The sequence below is a fragment of the Pteropus vampyrus genome, unplaced genomic scaffold (genome assembly GCF_000151845.1).
Source record: "Pteropus vampyrus isolate Shadow unplaced genomic scaffold, Pvam_2.0 Scaffold434, whole genome shotgun sequence".
NCBI classification, from domain to species: Eukaryota; Metazoa; Chordata; class Mammalia; order Chiroptera; family Pteropodidae; genus Pteropus; species Pteropus vampyrus.
Genome location: NW_011889215.1, coordinates 987653 through 1002157, shown reverse-complemented (window position 1 = coordinate 1002157; position 14505 = coordinate 987653). Strand labels below are relative to the sequence as shown.

General features: G+C 37.8%; 1 protein-coding gene and 1 pseudogene across 1 annotated transcript in view; one reads left to right on the top strand and one right to left on the bottom strand.

The window, feature by feature from the left end:
• SPIRE1 (spire type actin nucleation factor 1) overlaps positions 1 to 14505 on the top strand; it is a 207688-nt gene that overhangs the window by 1007 nt on the left and 192176 nt on the right. The gene's annotated exons all lie outside the window — the stretch shown is intronic.
• On the bottom strand, positions 2378 to 6369 carry LOC111732200 (annotated as a pseudogene).

Genomic DNA, 14505 nt, shown 5'->3' with positions numbered 1-14505 from the left:
CTGGAGGGACGGCGCTGTCACCTTGGCGCCCGCCGCCCGCGACGCGGGAGAGCCACCCTCTGCTGCGGGTGAGGCCGCCGCCTGGAGGACCCCCGCCGCAGTCCCCCTTTCCCTCGCCGGCCCCCGGCCCTGCCCTTTCGCCCCGCGACCCCCCATCACCTACGGGAAGACCCTGCCCAAGGCCCCCTTTTTCCTGGAAGTCGCCTGACGCGGCCCTTCCTCCCCGCGACCCCCCATCACCTACGGGAGGACCCTGCCTAAGTCCCCCTTTTTCCTGGAAGTCTGGCCCTTTAGCCCCGCGACCCCCCATCACCTACGGGAGGACCCCCGCTGCGGCTCACTTTCCCAACCGGCTCCAGGCCATTGCGTCCCAGAGACCCCCGCCCCCTCCCACGGGAGACCTGGGCCTGGGGCCCACTGGGGAAGGCGGTGCTGGTGTCTTGGCGGAGCGGAGTCCCACGTAGGTCAGAGCTTGGGGTAGGGGGCGGGCAGAGGCACAGAGAGGGGATGTGAGGAGGAAGACGGAGTGTGTCTGGATCGGTCTGGGTCTGCGCCCCACTACAGGGCCGCGGACCTGCTGAGAGTGCTGGTGATTGTATGGACTATTATAGGACATCTTGCCCGTGGCTTGTTCGGGAAATGGTGTGGGTTGGGTCCTTTTGATAAGCTATGCGTGCATACTTAACCTGATTAGTTATTTATTTGTGGTTGTATTTGTGATGTGATAGGTACTATATAAAAGGTTCACATGAGATCTTGTCAAGGATAGTTAATTTTGGTATCAGGAAAATTACACCTTTCGGAATGAGTAGTCCACTAATAGTATTTTTAAAAAATTGACAACAATATTCTTTTGGTTTGGAAATATAAAGAAATCTGAAATAGATTTCTTCTATTTTGAGAAAAATGGAAGAGCCTAAATAATGATTTTTAGCTCCTGAAAGTTATAAATTAAGTACTATTTACCTGTATATTAAAATTTGTTGTGATGAAAAAACAGGCTTGTAAAGTAAAAATTCGACAGGATGTCAGATAAAATGGATTTTAGGTCATTGTCTAACGTAAATTCTTCCAGATTGTCACCTACACATCAACATATAGCTAGGGTCTACTCAAATATTTATTTATGATGAAGAGGATGTTGATAATAGGTTTCTCCTGTCAGTTTTTATCTAATTTGGTTTTTGAGAGGCAAGTCTGTTAAAAATATAGAAAAATAATCCACCCTCACTGTTAGAAAGTTGATAGAAGTGTCAAAATGCTTAAGGTAAAAGATATAATTCAGAACTTAGTAAAAATGACATTTAATGAAAATCCTTATCTAAATTGATTAAATAAGAACATTAAGATTATGTTGTCAATTCTTTCAATTCCACCAGAACATTATTTATTTTTAGTGTCAGGTAAACAAATTTTATAATTTTTATTTAAAGTCAGTCTTTATGATTCTTTTGAAATTATTTCAAACATTTTTTATAGTTTATTTGATGTGTTTATTGCTTTTAAACTTGGACTTTATATTAATGGGAAATACTTGCAATTATGATTTATCTATAATGTATTATCATGATATGAAAAGATACATTTACAAAATAGAGCAGCCATGCCTTGAGATCTAGTGTTTCAAGGGGAAAATGGTTGTGTTCAACCTGCATCTAGAAGCAGCATTGGTAGTGGATTTCCAGAAGGAACAAACCCCAGTTTACTTGTCTCTTGAACTTAAGCCCTGAAGGATGTAGTTTAAATTATGTTTGTGGACCTACTAGTTGTTGTCAAAGACTGTTGGATTCTGGTGGTAGTTTTTTTGTAAAAAATCAGAACCTTATATTGAAATGAATTATTTTTTGCATTAGTAATATGACTGATAACCTGTTGACCTTAATGTAATATCCTATCTTTATGGAGAATAGTAGAGTTGTTTCCTGCAGCAGCAGTAATGGACCTGTAATCCATCCTCTTTGTATTTCTGCTCATGACCTCTGCTGCCAGTTGTGGGGAGAGCCCAGTCAAAGTTGTTGATATAGTCTTGGGCATTTTAGGGCCTGTTGATTAAAAATCTTTGGAAAGGTCATACTAAATTATAGTTTGTATTAGACAATTCTTTCCTCCTAGGATTTAAGAGTATTTGCATGGCTGTGAAGGCACAATGTCTTCTGAACATTTTAATCTTGATTCTTTTGTGGGGGGGAGGGGCAGTAAAAATAATATTTTATTCTATACCCTCCTTCCCTTACAACCCCCAGTATGCTTTTCTCCTCTGTTCCCATAGCAATGGTTACAATCAGGAAAAAAATAAGTTTCGAGGGGCAAGATTTGGGGGGGTGGTACCAGTAAAAACTGCCAAATCACAGTAGGAATTTTTCAAAATACATTATTCCACTAAGCATCATCATCTCCCTCATCTTAAGGTTCTGGTTTTCGCTTCTGACCCCTTTCCTCTTCACCAGGATCATCTTCATCTTCATTGTCTACTTCGTGATTATTGTAACCTTCTTCATCCTCCTCCTTCTCCACTCACATCCTCCTCTTCACCTTCTCTTCCTCATCTTCATCTTCTACTACCTGAGCATCCTCCTCATATTCTTCCTCATCTTTGTCCTCCTCGTTGTCCTGTAAGCCCTTAATGCCCTCACATCCGAGTCAGGGACCTCCTTGTCATCCTGGTGGAAGCCATCCAGATAGGTGAGTTGCACGAGGAGCTTGAACACATTTTCTCTGGTTACCTTTCAGTTGAAAAGGTCTAAGCTCTTCTAACTTTTCAATGGCTCTCTTGTGCTGAGGTCTTTAATTTTGTTGCCACTTAAATTTAGATGTGTGAGGTTCAGACACTTTTCTGCCAATATTTCCAGACCCCTTTAGATTTCTGTTACTGCTTTGTTAAAGCTTCTCAGATTTAACTTTGGTAAGTTTGCGACTTAGGTAAGGCCTACGTTGACTACTTAACTACAGTTCCTCATATTTATCTATGAGGCCTTCGATTTTGCCTTCATTTGATAGACTGTTGTCCAGGACAAGATCTTTCACATTAGAAGGTACCCTGTTCTCCACCTCTAAATGAATCTATCTGTCTGTGTTCATCTCTCGCACTTTCTCACTGCAGGGGCTCTGGCTCTGGCGGACCTCAGTCAATAAACCCTGAACCCACAGCTTCGTGTTTTAGGACTTGGAAGTCTTAACCAGCTCCTCTTGGTTCTCTAATCTTGATTCTTAAAAACACTTTAATTTGGTCCTGTGAACACTTGTATAAAATTTTTTAAGGAAAAATGGTAATTGTGACTCCTTCGTTCTAAGAAGCACTTTCATTCTAAGAAGCATTTTCATTCTAAGAGGTTTAATGTGATTATGTGTTCTTGGCATTCAACAGCATTTATATTTTCACATGTTATCCATTGACTTATTTTCTAAATGGAAGTTAAGGGAAAGTTAGGTGACTTGCTCAAATTCATACTGGTAACTGAGTCAAATCCAGGTCTTTTAAACTCTAGACATTGTAATACTGTGAAATGAAACAGATTTGGTTTGAATACGGATTATGATTTCTCTCCTTCCTAGCTGAGTGTCCTTGAATAAGTTTCTTAAGCTCTGAGTCTAGCCCTCTCATCTGTGAAATGAGAACAGATCACTTTCTTCACATGATTGAAGGTTCAGTGAAATATATGTAAAGTGACTAACTTAAGGCTTGGATTGTAGCAGGTGCTTAGTAAGTTTTAGTACTCTTCCTCTCCAAATCGTCTGGTCCTTTAACACCACCATGGTGCCTCTGGTCCAGCTGTTTGAGACAAATGTCTAGGTCAGAGTTTCTCAACCTTGGCACTGTTGACATTTCTGGCTGATAATTCTTTGCTGTGGAGACTGTCTGTGCCTGCACAGGATGTTTAGCAGAATCCCGGTCTCTACCCACTAAATGCCAATACCACCCTCCCACCCCCACCATGACAATAAAAAGTCTCCAGACATAGCCAGATGTTCACTGCAGGGCAAAATCTTTCCCTGTTGCGAGTCACTGGTCTAGCAGATAGATGATGGATGGTGCCCAGGATTGTGTTCAGTGTGGAGAATGGATTGTGGCTGTTATTCTCAAGCAAGTGAATCTTTCAGCTGGCCACTGTTCCATCTGCTTTTGAGTTGAATGAATGAGTGGTATTGATTCTTACCCCATTTGGTCCAATGGAAAGAAATAGCACCTCATATACTTTCCTGACTTGTTTTGGACTTGAATGTAGTAGTAATTGATTTTAGTTCTTGTTTACTTTAAACAATATTGATACACCTAGAATATTCACATTCAGTTTGAATTAAGAAATTAGAAATACATTATAAGAAAAGTAGAAAAATGATGAAAGGTATGAGAGACATGTAAATGAGACCAATATTGGAAGAAAACAATGAAGAATGAGTAATTTTATTTAACATTCAGCTATAACTTAGAGCCACATACTAACATGGCCATGAAAACAGTGTGATATAGGACTGAAGGAGCTAAGTTAAAGAAAAAGGAAAAAATAGTTCTTTAGAGGATATCTTAAGAGTTAAAATGATTAGGTTTGAAAGATCTTAAAATGGACAGTAAACTTTATGAAGTATTTCTGTGATGACAGGAGGATATGTTGCTTAGAACCAAGAGGGCTTATGATTTTTCTTAGGAGGCTTAACATTTTTGTTTCCCCAGTGTTTATGTACTTGTCATAATGAGACCTCACTGTTTGGTAAAAGTTTCCTGTATACAGGTTGATGAAGTTTTCACTTTCACACTGTTAATTAATGAGTTAAAGACTTTCAGGCTCTTGATATGCAAGCTGCTGTTGGTCACCAGTGCGTTTAACTGGCATTTAGAACACATTTTGGTATACATATTCTTTAGAAAGTAGTCATTAGTGGAATTTAGGTTATATTCCAGGTCTTCACAAGATTAGAACACTTTTTTTTCTGGGATGCCACAAAGAATTAGTAATAACAATAGTATTAGATCTTAGAATCATTACATGGTCTCTGCAGCCTCTTAGGCCATTTTTTTTTATTTTTTAAAATTTTTATTTTATTTTATTATTATTTTTTAATGCCTATAGCACCTGTTATTTGTGGTCTCCCATCCAAGTACTAACCAGGCCCGGCCCTGCTTAGCTTCCAAGATTGGGCATGTTCAGGGTGGCATGGCCATAGACCTCTTAGGCCTGAAAAAACCATCTGACTAAAATAACTTCTTTCAGGTTTTGGTTTCAAAATTTTTGATGTACCTTTAGCTTTAGATATATAAAGAACATTAAAAAAAATTGTGACCACAGTTTGATTTAAAATAATCTTAAAATTAGTGATAGATTTTCCTCTGAAGAACAATGAAAGTCTGAGCACATACTAATAAAGGGATCCCTCGGTATAGGGAACATTTGAACCTTGAGATTTGAAACAAGGATATGATCAGGCAATCTCTGCAAGGTTCATGCTAATTTGGTGGAGGAAATGGTCTTGGAATAATATCTTACTTGATTTCAAAGAGGGTATTTGTGGAAAAGGTTGAAATAATGAAAACATGTTTAAAACATTAAATTTTGTTCTCTCTTCGTATATTTCTTGCATGTTTTCATCCTGATCATTAAATGAAAGGAACACTTGCAGTATATGTGTTATATGTCCAGGGTAGAGGTTGGAGGTGAATGATGGTATTAGAGGTTGATGAAATGCCTTATCAATTACAGTAATAGGTAAGAATTATTCCATTTGAACAGTACATCCAAATTTGTAGAGTTAATTCAATTTTAAAAACATGCATTGAGTTCCTTCTGTTTGTTCAAGTTTCCATAGATGATGTTAAGTGTAAATAGTTCTAGCATTAAAGAAGAGGAAATAAACACAGTGATAAATTGACCATAAAGCTAAGGCAGCTTTAGCTTTAAGACCACTCATTTACATGGGCCCCTGGGAGGGGCTTTAGCAATATGTTTAGATGGTCATTTGCAAAATTAAAATATTTTAGTCGTAAGTTCAGGTTGCTGTCACTTTTAACTCCCGTTGACTCTCCAACATACTTCCACTTGGGTTGGGCTGTGTGGGAATGGTTATATACATTTTGGGAGAAATTTCGGAATAATGCATTTGTGGTTTTGTCTTCTGTATCTGTATTTCTGTCTTCTGCAAAGGAAAACAGTAGAAAGAATTTAGTCATATACAGATATTGATACTTAAGTAAGTTGGGACTCTGTTGGGAAGCCATTAGAGTTTCTAGTCCACTTTAGTAGAAAAAAAATTCATTGATCTACCAGGGACTCTATGTTGATAAGAGATGATAAGTCACTCTACCTTTTTTGTTAGGGCCAAATCACTTCCCTGCATTGTAAGTTCTGTAAACGGCAATCGTTTGCATTCCACTTTCATAATAGTATCATTGGAGCCATATTATATTTCCTGTTTGCTTCCTGTTGGCTAAGTAAAATAAAAGAGAAAAAATTATCCTCTCCCAGATATTTGTTTAAGACTATGAGGAAAATTATTGCCTGTTGCCAAGTATAATGTTTTTTTTTGGATAAACTTTATTTCGAAATAATTTTAGATTTCCAGAAAAGTTGGAAAGGTCTGCAGAGAGTTCCTGCGTGCCTCTCACCTACTTCACCTAATGTTAACATCTTATGTTACTGTGGTATAGTTGTCAAAACTGAGAAGCCAACATTGGCACATTGGCACATTGCTATTAAACTGCAGATTTCTTTTGGATTTCTCTAGTTTTTCTATTAATGTCTTTTTTCTGTTCCAGAATCCCATCTAGGATCCACCATATTGCATTTAGTCTCCTTAGTCTCTTTTGGTCTGTGGCAGTTTCTCAGACTGTCCTTGTTTCCCATTGCCTTGACAATCTTGAAGAGTACTTATCAGGGGTTTTGTAGACTGTCCTTCCATTTAGGTTTGCCTAATGTTTTCTTGACTAGGCTGGGATTATGCGTCTGGGTGAAGAATACCAGAGAGGGAAAGGACTCCTCTCGTCACATTGGATTAGGACACATGATATCCACATAACACCACTGGTGATGTGAACCGTTTTTGCCAGGTTTCTCCCCTAAAGAGTTACTGTTTTTACCTTTTCTATGCTCTGTTCTTTGGAAGGGCATCACTAGGTCAAGCCTGCATTCAGGAGGAGCCTCTTCCTGGAGGGGTGAATATCTACTTAATATTTGGAATTCTTCTTTAAGGAATATTTGTCCCTTCTCCCCTGTTTCCTTATTTCTTCAGTCATTTATTTATATCAGTCTGGACTCAGGTATATTTTATGCTTTGGTTGTTTTCCATTACTACGTTATTTATTTTGTTGCTCAGATTGTTCCAGCTGTGGCTATTGGGGGCACCTTTAGGTTGGCTCCTGTGTCCTTTGATATGCAGCCACCTTTTTTGTTTTCAAGCACATCCTTGCTTTCTGGCACTAGAAGATGCTTCAAGAGGCTTATTATGTATATTTTCTGCCCCAGCCCTAGAATCAGACATATCTTCAAGGACCTCAGTGCTGGTACGCTTGTTGCTACTGGGTGGTTTTGTTTTTAATAAAGACGAAAAATTGAAATGTTAAAAGGTTTAGTTATTTTTGGTGTTTAAACTTTGTTAGATTTGGGAAGTATGTCTTGCTGGTATTTGGCTTTTACTGGCATGCCTACCACTGTCTGTATATTCATTTATTCATTCACCAGATCAAGGAACAGAACATTATTAGCATCCCACAAGGCCTGCCTGTGCACCCTTTCAGTCACCAACTATCCCAAGAGTCACCACTGTCATGACTTCTATAAGTTTTGGCTGTATTTGTACTTATAATATAGGCCAAACGGGTATTGTACTACTATCGGATATCTCATTTCTTTCTATGAGCTTTGTGAGTTTGATCCATGTTACTGCAGATATATATAGCTTGTTCATTTACATTTTAGTATCATATTCCATTGTATGAGTATACTATAATTTGTCCATTTTATTCTAGATGGACTTTAGAGGTTTTAGATCTTACATTTGGTTATCTAGTTATTGGATAAGTATGAGTAATGCTGCTAAGAACATTACTAAACATGTCTTTTGGTGAATAAATGTGGCATTTGTGTTGAGTACACTCCTAAAAGTGGAATTGCTAGTTCATAGTGTTTGTGTATGTTCAGCATTAGCAAATATTGCCAAAGTTTTCCAAAATGATGCATCTCACAAACTTTAAAAATTAAAACCATCTGGCACATTAATATAAATTTAATAAGGATTTGATCAGTGTCATGTATATGGAAAGGCCGTATACCTAATAATAACAGGATTTCTTGATTCATTTTTAGCTTCTGAAAATTAATTCAGATATCTTTGTGTTACTTGTGCTAATGCATTTTTTAAAAAATTGGGTCTATTATCTTTTTCCCTTATATTTTCTACTTTCTCCCCAGCCCAATCTAGTTGGAAGTCAAATTCCTATCTAGTATACTTCCTTGTATTTCTTTTATTTCTGAGAGATACAGATATATAGAGAGAGAGTTGACAAGTAGTGTTGGAATGCCACTAACCTTGGCCGTGTCTCCTGGATTTTAGTGAAAATACCATTTTAGAAGAATCCCCTGTTACATGGTTTCATTTGTTGATTTTACCAATATCTGAGTGCCTTGCAAGTGCACTATACTAGATGTTGAAGATAAAAAGAGGAATAAAGTGCATCCGTACGTTCAAGATCACTGGTGCATAAATTAACACAGTAAAGTACAATAATTTCAAAATAATAGAGACATACAGAAAACTATGAGAGCCCAGAGGAGAGAGTGACTGACTTTGCAGGTTTCACAGAGATCTATTTTCTGGATGTTCTGAAGGGTGAGCAATGGGGTGAAAAGAGAAGGGTATGTTAGGCAGAAGCAACAGTAAGTACAAAGGTTTAGAAATGTGGAAGTACTATTCAAAGAACAATAGTACATGGATTGTAGTATGGCAACAACACCTACTTCCCCAAACCAAAAGCAGACACTGCTTACTCAGTCATTGCATTTTGATGCTAAATTTATAAGCAGCTTCAGACTTCTCAATGGGATGCTTCAGGCAGCCACTACCAATTATTTGGAGTTGGCATGTGAGGTTGGACCGGTTTGTCTTCTCTGCAGTGGGCATCCATTGTGCCTGGAGCATAGGATGTGTGTGGGAGTGGTAAAGAATGAGAGAGGCTGGGAAGGTATGTTGGTGGGATCAGATTATGAAGGATTTTCTGTGTTACACCATTGAGTCTGTATTTATAGTCTGTGTAGGCAGTGGAGAACCATATAAGGATTTTAGCAGGAAAATGATGTAAACATATCACTCTTTTCATAAAGGTAATTATGAGAGCTTTGTTGAACATGAATTGAACTGGATAAAACAGGGGGCAAAGACACGGTAGGCACTTCATGCTATCATTAGATCTCAGTAGCTTTTAAGTTGCCAAACCACTTAGGAGTAATATAGCTGTTCAGGCAGGAGATGATGGAGGTCTGAATGAGGGTAATAGGAATGGGGAGAAAAAGATTAAGAATAATTTAGGAAATAGAACAGGGGTGAGAAACAGGAAAGAATCTTGGCAGGTTCTCAGACTTCATGCCTGGGTGCCTGCATGGTAGGGAAGACAGGAGGGGCAGAATAGGATGGGAAGATGATGACTTGTACTTGTTGGAAATTAAATTGGCCTGGAAAGAATACTTTTCCTATGGAGTCATGTTGATTTCTACCAATCCTTTGTTCTTCTAGAAGGTTGCAAATCAGCTGTTAATGTCACATGATAACATTGAAGGAACAGTCGGCTGCAGAAGATGTGGTTTTGAGTCTTGGCTCTGACACTTTATCATCACTAAGTTATAACCTCAGGCAAGCCATGTAACCTTTCTGACTCCCTATTTATCTATAAGATGGAAAATATGTGCACCCCTTTTTACAAAATCGTGAGATTCAAATGAAATTTATGTGATGGCATTTTGTCAACTCATACATATTGCGCACACATGTTTTCACTGAGCCAATCTTCCTTTTGTAAAAAAGAAAATATTTCAAGATACTTTGATTCAGGATTGATAAAGAACTTTTAAAACAGTCTTAAATAAATGTTTGGAAGTCCACAAAATAATTCTTGAGGTTGAAACGATCTAAAGTGTCATCCTTCATTCTATTTTTAGATGTTAGTTCCCTTAGGTCTATACTAACTTTTTAGCATGGATTGTAATGGGCTGTGGAGAGTCTAGCGGAATGTCAGGGGAGTTAGTGTTTGACCACCATTTACAGTTTTAAATGATTTCCATGTAAATATTATGTATTCTTGAATCTAGCTTTTCTTTCACTTTACCACTTTTAAACCAGTTTGATATTCACTTATTAATAATTTAATTTAGATTCTTTAAATCCTTTGGGGGAGAGAAAGGAGGCTTATTTACATTAATAATAAAAATAATGTAAATATAATTTCCCCCCTAAACTCTTAGAACCAATTTCATTTGAGATCTGTAAGATAACACATAGCTTAGAAACAGTTGGCCTTTTATTGCCTGATGTGTATATAATTAAATTTTTTTGGTGGGGAGTGATTAAAGTTCATTAAAAATTTGACCTTTTGTAATTAATGACATGTCTTCTATTTGTAATTTAAAGAACTTCGTATTTTATTCATTGGTATAATAAACATATATAACTTATGAAGTTTATTACAGAAAGGTAATAAACTTGATTGTATATAGTAAAAGGTTAAACAGCTAAAAATGTGTGCCTATGTAGTTTTTATAATTTAAATCAGATAAGGGGTAAGTAATATATGTGGATAAGTGGCTATGGATGGCAGTTATGGTGCTGTTTCTAAAGGAACTCAAGATTGAGGATGGAAGTACCTGAGATACCTCTCTTGGCAGGGTTCCTCTTGGCTAGGATGGTCTCAAACACGATCAGATGTCAAAGTGGCAAAGGAGATTCTAGGGGGAATACACAGTGGTATGTATGAAATGCATGAAAATAAGAATTCTTCTATTGACAGGAAATACTTGGGATTGGCACTTGCTAGTAGACCTCTTTTTGTGATTTGGCTTGAGAAGATTCCCCTCCAAGTTCTCCTTGTTCTTGAGAACACTGATACAGTGCTGTGATCTCAGTGTATTTTTGAGGTCTCGTGATATTTAAGTACAATTAATGTTCGAATTAATACCACATGGGAAAAATTTTAATTCAAATCCACACTATTTACAGAAAGAACCACAACTTCCATCATCTCATCCTCTGGCATAGGAGTGTCAGAAATGTGGCCTCAGCATTGTCCCTTCTGTCAATGGCAAATGTTGCTTGGTGGTCATGGACACCTCAGAACTTGCCTTCAGAACTTTTCTGAAGGTACTATTCTAGACCGCCGAGAATACCATCCAATTAGAATTGGCACAAGAAAGGAAAGCTTTTTGCTATGTAAGCTCTGAGTTTTGCCAAATTGTGGAAAATAAAAATATTTGAGTTTTGTTGAAAAAAGTTATGCTGAAACAAAATTATTTTTCAGTGGAAACTACTTGACATTTAATGATATTTGTTCTATGAGATGATAACATTTAGTTAAGAATGCTGAATAGAAAGAGAAAAATAACACTAATAATTAAGAAAGCCTATTTTTAAAACTTTCATTTTGGAACGGGATCAATTATAACTTGGTTACTTTATTGCATAGAATAGGTTGGAAGGGTTTGGGATCTGGACCAAACTTACTTCTAGTTTGAGGGGTGGCGGTGATGGTGGAGAAACCTAACTTCATAGAGGGACAGAAACCAGGGATGTCAGTTCTATAAAGCAATCAGCCTCCAAGAAGTCCAGTTACAGGACTCGATCATCTGATGAACAAGCAGAGCCATAAAGGGCAGACCATAGCTGTAGAAAAGAGCCAGTAAGTGATCTGTGCTGGGGAAGTCTGGTAGCTGGTTTTAGTCACTGATGTTAATGGTCCAAGGATTAGACTTTAGGCCTAAGGAAGGTGACTGGCAATAATAAGCCAAGGCTTGCTTGCTTTTTAATCCCCCCCTTTTTTTTTTAAGATAAAGGATTTATAGGCTATATAGACAGACAGATTAGTTCTCGAAAATAAAGCAGGAGCCCATGTTTCAGAATTGAGATAAACTCGTGATTTATGGCAAAGGTGACTTGAGGCTAAAGATCCTAGGGCTTGGCTTGGGGCACAGAGCGTAAGATGATCTCAAGAAGGGAGAGTCAGGCTCTGAGGAGGGCCAGTATTCTCCTTAGGATTTCTGTCATGACATATTGTTTATGAATGATGAGGTGAATGAATATTTTTTTCCAAGACTGACCTGAAAACCTACCTTGAATCAGTTCATGCTCTTGCTTACTGTTCTCCAGTAGCTTTTCATCATATCTAAACTAGACCCCAAACCCTACTAACCTATTCTCTTTTTACTGCCTTTGAAGGCCTGTGTGATCTGTCCCCACCTACCAAATGCTTTCAAGGCCTTACCACACATAGCCTCTTGGTTCTGGAACAGGTCCTTCCCCCAGCTCTGCAGTTAGCTGCTACCCAATTTTAAAGTCCCTATTTAGATGTCGTCTTCTCAAGGAGTCTTCATGCTGAAGTTTCTACTCCAGTGACTGCTAACTACCTTAATTTAAAAGTGTTATTCATCTATATGAACATCTATGAATTCTTTTTTTTTTCAAATTGCCTTAATTTCCATCAAATAGTTATGTGGTTTATCAGAATTTGTGATTCACTGAGATGAGGCCATTTCAGAGAGTATGCTGTATAAGGTCTAATCCTGAACATCCAAGGCTATGACTGGCCCTTCTAGTGTGTGTTCACTGAAATATTCTCCTTAGTAATTTATTGAGCAGGCCTGTTGAATAGAATTATCTAATTATAACATTTAGGATTTAAAATGCCTGCTGAAGATGACAGTGTTGTTTTAGTAGATGATTTCTTTATGACAGATATGTTATACTAAGACTAGTTTCTTAAAGCCTTTCTATAGCAATTTATAGGAAGACATTGGTTTTAGTATTCCCTGGGAGCTTGTCTAATAAATCTTAAGAGTTTATTAGATATTTCAGATTGAGTTAAAAAGAAAGGTCTAAAACACAGCCTTGATTCTTTCACATTATTAAAATGCTCATTCCTTTTGAAAAACACTGAAGTTTTGTCTTGCTATGTATCATCCCTCTACCTTATATATAAATCCTTTGATAATGTTGAAATATTTTGAAACTTAATGTTTAAATACCATTTCAGATATGTCCTTTTACATCATCAGATAGTTAATCTAATAAAAATCAATAAAAACCTAATAAAAATCAATAAGTCAATAAAGTTATTGGAAGAACTAATTCACTGCATTAAATAATCTAAAATCTTGATTAGGCCTACCATTGGCTTAGGTTACTGGAATTGTAAAAAGGGAAGTCATGGGATTTTAGAGTTTAGAGGGATTCCTTAGGTCAGGTTCTACAAAGAGAGGTAGCCAATCTGAAGAAAGACTCAAAAGTTGTCAAATTAAAATCCCTTGGTGCTATACTGTCAGTTTCTAACTGTTAATTCAAGGAATGCATTTCCCCATTTTCCCATATAATAAATGATAGGTAGCTGGGACAGCACCCATGCAATCCCCCCCACTAGCCCCAGTGACCGACCCCTGCAAGTGGGAATGCAGGATCGGGGTAACCACAGCTACACCCACACTCGTGATAGGGGGTCAGGAGCCTTGGAGTCTCCTTCTCACTCTGCCATTTTGTGCAAGTCATTTGACTCCTCAGGCTCAGATTACTCATCTCTATAAAATTAGTGGGTTGAGCAAGATCATTTCCAAGGTTCTTTTAAGCTCTGCTGTCATGTAATTGGAATTTTCTGATTCCTGGGTCAAAGTCTGGGCAGGGATTTGGGTGGCAGGGTAGCATAGGTAGACAGGCACTTCATACTTAACCGCCTTCCCATATTTCCATGATTTAGTCACCAGTTCAAATTGAATAACCAAAAGTGGTTGTGTGATCTCACAATAAGTTTTGGTATTCTTATAGGAAAGCATTTTCAGTTTTATCATGGGGGTCGTTGAAAAAATTTTGTTTCTAGTACTTGTGCCCTTTTGATACCACTCTATCATTCTTTGAGCACTTCAGTAATTTCTGGTGCAGACAGATGTTCCAGTTTACCTTAAAATTTCCCTGGAAAATTACTGTACAGTGTCCCAGCCCTGGAGTCAGCCAGTTTCCTAAGGAGTCCTGGTTCCTTTAAAGAGGAATGGGCCATGTGTACCCTTGCAAAATGGGTTGTTTTGCTTCTCCCTCTTTTGGAGGGCAGAGCTAGGAAATATGTTTTTTTGAAGTTGTGTAATACCTCTAGGTCTAATTCACCACCGCAGTGCTCTTCCTCTTTCTCACATTAGGTTTGTATAGTCCTCCCTCAGTTGATGATTCCCAAAATATCTCTGTATTTACTTATTTTTCCAGTGCTACAATAAATACAAAATAGTTTCAGAATTTTCACCAACATTACTATCAATAACAAACCTACATAAAATTCTAAAT